General features: G+C 34.3%; 1 long non-coding RNA gene across 1 annotated transcript; it reads right to left on the bottom strand.

The window, feature by feature from the left end:
• Positions 1 to 2,967: 2,967 nt before the first annotated feature.
• LOC128671577 (uncharacterized) lies at positions 2,968 to 4,476 on the bottom strand. The gene is made up of 2 exons (XR_008404862.1): positions 4,264 to 4,476; positions 2,968 to 3,201 (listed from the first exon to the last, which is right to left on the bottom strand). It is a non-coding gene; the product is annotated as an uncharacterized LOC128671577 (long non-coding RNA).
• Positions 4,477 to 4,900: the final 424 nt, after the last annotated feature.

The following is a 4,900-nucleotide window of genomic DNA, read 5'->3' as shown; positions in this document are numbered from 1 at the left end:
CGCAGAAAAACGCCATTTTATCGAAACTACCGCAGCGGCGCACAGGTAAAGATAGTAAAGATAGTATTTATGTAAAATTAATATTATACATTAGTCTGATTTGTAACATTTGGAAATATATAATAATATAATATAATTTCACACACAAGTTAATAATCAACTAGTGTGAAAACTACTATACATGAGTCAAATTGGTATACAAACTCATATGGCACGAGTAGGATTCCAACCTGGGACCTTTCGATCCACAGGCGGGGGTCTTAACCATTACACCACCACCGCTTGGAACCGTCCAGGAGTAACAAAGGCTTTTTTATGGTATTAATATATTTAATTTATCTATGGTATTACCCGAGCGATGCCGCGAAGAGCCGTTTGGAATTTATAAAATTAATACATTTAGTAAATAGGTATAAGATAATATGTCAAATTGCTTACCGAGATAGGTAAAGACGTCTAAGTTGACTGGTGCAAGGGGTAGTTGCGTTTTTCTGAGAAGGTTAAAGTCAACGTCAGAATTGACCAATGCACCAATCCAATGCATGTATATGTAGCACATGTAAACATTAGTACTATGGCATATGCATTTCTGTGGCGAATCCTAATAGTATCACGTCTGCGTGGGCTTAAGGAGTCTCCAGTAGAACGCTTCTGCAGCTCCGGACTCTCAAGAAATAAACCGAAGCGGTGTTCGTTTTCTATTCAGCTTTTATGCGCTTTTTATAGACAAATCTCGTTTATTTCTGCTAGTTCGTTCAAGCTATACTGAAATAATAAAAAAGTATGTGTAAACAGATAAGGACAGGTACTAAGTTCTTACCCTCCACGTAAATGTGACATGCTACTGTAGAAATACTTTTTCAGATGGTACCGATAGTTTAGATATAAGCCAGGAATATCCTTATAAGGATAGCTATATCGTGCACGGATAACCGCAAGGAGATTAATTCTTCTTTGAAACTAATGACACTACAGCTTCTAAACTAAGAACTTTAAAATAACGGTTAAGGAATTAACGTTTCAATATTCCAAATATAAGTACAAGCATGATCATATAAAAAATTTCACATTAAAAATTATAGTCCTTTTTTCAAACATTATGGTAAGTATAAAAACATGAGACATCTAAACTTGTAACAACAAAAATAATTACTTTTAAACGAAACGTTTTCAATAATAAAATGATAAACAATAATTTAATATCAACCTATACAAATGACCATGTCCAATCACAATAAAAGGCCCCTCGGACCACTACCAGAGGTCACATACGAGTATTGTGATAAGGTCCTCGGTGTAGGTTATAAACTCACTGAAACGTGAGATCGATGATTATCACGTGTGATGATTAGCTGTGTATTGAGATGGGTTTAGGCTCGGGCATATATCGATTCGCATTCTAATTAGTGTCAAGTTAACTATGGTATAAACTCCCTCTACGGTGTTCCCTAATAGGTTTGACATTGGAGCCAACGCCGCCAACGCGTCGGTGACCCGTATCGGGTAGCTGGTGTCCTTAGGCAGCAGTGTTTGCTTACCGTCAGGCAACCCGCATGCTTGTTTCCCCGTTTATAGTAGTGTACAGGAGGTCTACCATCAACTTTTACAGAACGATTCCAATGCAACTCAGTTCAATTTAGGAACTTAAAATGAATCTGAGTGCGATTCATTTTAAGTTCCTAAATTGAACTGAGAAAAGAACACTTACAAAAAATTAAGTCGATGGTACGAATTTGCGATGCAGTTCAGTTTAGGTCGTAAAGTGGATCGCATTTAGAGATGATGGTAAGCCGCCTGATAATAAGTGTCAAGTGTTAAGTTGTTTTCCGTAACATTCCACTCGAGACAAGATGATAGGAAGGATGAAGCGTGGGATGGATCTACTTGCAAAAAAATTTAATTAACTTCTAAATGCTAATCACTTGAAAAAAAATTAATCAATGCCTGTCCAAACAATGCATCTACTAATCACTTAACACGCACATTTCACACTCCCACTTACTTTCACTTTACTTTTACTACAATCAAATTTCGAACCGGGTTTAAACTATTGTTATCTGTGTAATCTGAATAGAAAATTATTTAGTTAACCTCATTGCCCAGCTTACACCCATTCAACACTTATGCCCGGCGTAAACCCAACTTCGTGCACCGATCGACCTTTGTAATCTTCCCACTATACTGTTTTATCATATACTAGCTGCGCCCCGGGGTTAGCTCCCGAGGTAATTTCGGGACAATAAGTACCCTATGTGATATTCTAGGTTATATTTACATACACGTGTTAACTCGTGTGCCGAATGTCCAGTAGATTTTGCGTGAAAGAGATCCTATATTAATTATAGTAGAAAAATACTACACTAGAATACAAAATGCTATTTTCTAGTGATGTTTTATAATACTGTAAATGGCTATTTATTTTTCCATTGTAGCTAGTCTTTATTTCGTTTGACGCCCTTGTTACTATTTACATAAAAACCAACAAATCATTTATTGCACCTATATAATTTTAATTACATTTAATAAACTACTGAGTTACCTGCTGTCAAATAAAGATAAATTAGTATCTTATTTTTATTGCGGCAAGTTTTGACACAAATATTGACCTGATAAGTACAATTCCTGCATTTAAACTTTTATACTTCCAAAACAACTTTTAATTTTACTCTTTATATCAATTTATTAATTTTTCGAGGAAACGTATAAATTTCACCTTGGACAAAACGTCTAACGTTTTTGTATAAAACACTCATCTTCGCTACATAATTAGTATAAAACAAAGTCGCTTCCCGCTGTCTGTCCCAATCTTTTAAACTACTCACCGGATTTTAATGCGGATTTTTAACAGACTGATTCAATAGGAAGATTTAAGTGTATAACTTATTAAGATTTCACCCGAGCGAAACGCCGAGACGCCAATTTCTTATAACAATTTCTTATAAAAAAAATACTAACAAACAAAGTACATAGAAACAAACATATTTTATTATTTTTTATGCTTATGACCGGGACAATCTTCAATCGAGACACACTTTTGCGCGACCTCGTCCCATAATTTGTCTTTCTTGCAATCACACCTGGAGAAATGCAGGAATCTTCCTATGGAGATCGGGACAGGCTGGCGGCATGTTCTCCTTGTCATTGTCAACTCTTTACGACTTGGTGTATATGAATACGTGTCAGGGGGACAAGGTTTAATACCTACAAAAAAAGAAACAATTGTTTTATAATACAGAATCAATCAGTCAGGAACACAGGCATATGTTTTTTACAAGCGTATTTTAATAAATTAGATGTTCATGACGCATTTTGTTGCTAAATGGACCAAGTCAACTAGAACATTGCGTATAGGGAAAATATGCCTGGTTATGCCGTTCTACCGTCTAGCTCTGGCAGAAGGGGCAAACCCAAGAAATGCTGGCTCGATGTCGTCAAGAATGATATGCATGCGAATAGTCTCACTCTAATTGAATACTCCGACGCCAATTCGCTACCGCCACAGAAATCAACGCCAGTCAAAAGTTTTGCCATAGAATGTGTTGTTTATTATTTACTCTACTACTTTATTTAATGTTCTTATATTTATATTATTGATTTGTCTGTATACTATTTTCCTTCCATCATAATGGAAGAATACTGTGATGAAAATTAAATAAATAAATGATATTTATAATAAATTTTATCAAACAATAGACAAAGGCTAATATTGAGACAAAGGATGGCTAATATTAACTAGCTTCTTTGTAAAATATTTGTTTAAGTACAGCAGCAACAAGATAAACTATACATGGGTCAGTACAGCAGTGGCGTGTCTACAGTCGGCAAATTATCACGGGAACTGCTGAAACATCGGATGTGTGAGCTGCGCCTCCTCTTGCGCTGATTATAAACGTCAACTAACAAAAGGGATTATTTATACTTATACGGATTCTTCTTATAAGGTGTAAGCTAGTAACTTGAAGATTTCAGAATCTCACCAATAAACCCGCAGTAGGTACCTAGGTAGGTACATACAACTATGTAATTAAATTAAATTTGGTATTAATTAAATTAAATTTGCAAGGTATAGTTAAAGACCATGTTCAAACATTAGCTACTTTTTTTCATAAATTAACCAGTAAATGACTACAATGGGGGGGATGAAAGCTTGCATGAAAATCATATCAATACCACTTTCGCAGGCTGAAGATATGTGATGTACTGGTACAGAATAAATAAAAAAAACCTAAACAGCCGTGCAGTAAGTAATGAACAAATGCTCACATCTTCCAGATTTCTCATAGACGCATTCTTCGCCATGAGCTGAGAGAATAACAGACACCACAATCAAACTCAATGAAAATAAATTAAATAGTGACATCTTGTTCATCACGCAGCCATAACCGATCCAACGCCATTTTGAATGTAAAATTTTACCATAGACAGAAAAAAAATTAAGACAGACCAAAGCGTATTTTACATGATAAAATTTTCCACATTTTTTATCGATACTGTGCAAATTAAAAATTGGAATTATTTTTATTTTAAAAGTATTTGTATTGAATTTAAATAGACACACTCTATAACAATACTATAATGCGAATGGAAAAGAAAAAATAAAATTCATAAGTATTTCTATTATCGAACACGATAATAATAAAATAATCAAACACGTTCAGTGTTAAATTAATTCATTGCAGTTTTACCAATTACGTATTTTTTTTGTTTTGATTATAGTACTTATATCAGGCATGCTTATGCTTATGCTTAGACTTCAAAATTGTGACGTCATACGATTATTGTAATACAATGTATAAGTATTATTTTTATTTGTGTCATTAGAAACAAGTAAGATTCTAAAATATATATCATGGACTTCCATGATATATATTTTAGAATCTTACTTGAACGAGTACTTACT

Source organism: Plodia interpunctella, chromosome 7 (assembly GCF_027563975.2).
Source record: "Plodia interpunctella isolate USDA-ARS_2022_Savannah chromosome 7, ilPloInte3.2, whole genome shotgun sequence".
Lineage (NCBI taxonomy): Eukaryota > Metazoa > Arthropoda > Insecta > Lepidoptera > Pyralidae > Plodia > Plodia interpunctella.
This window is presented reverse-complemented; position numbering and strand designations above follow the sequence as displayed.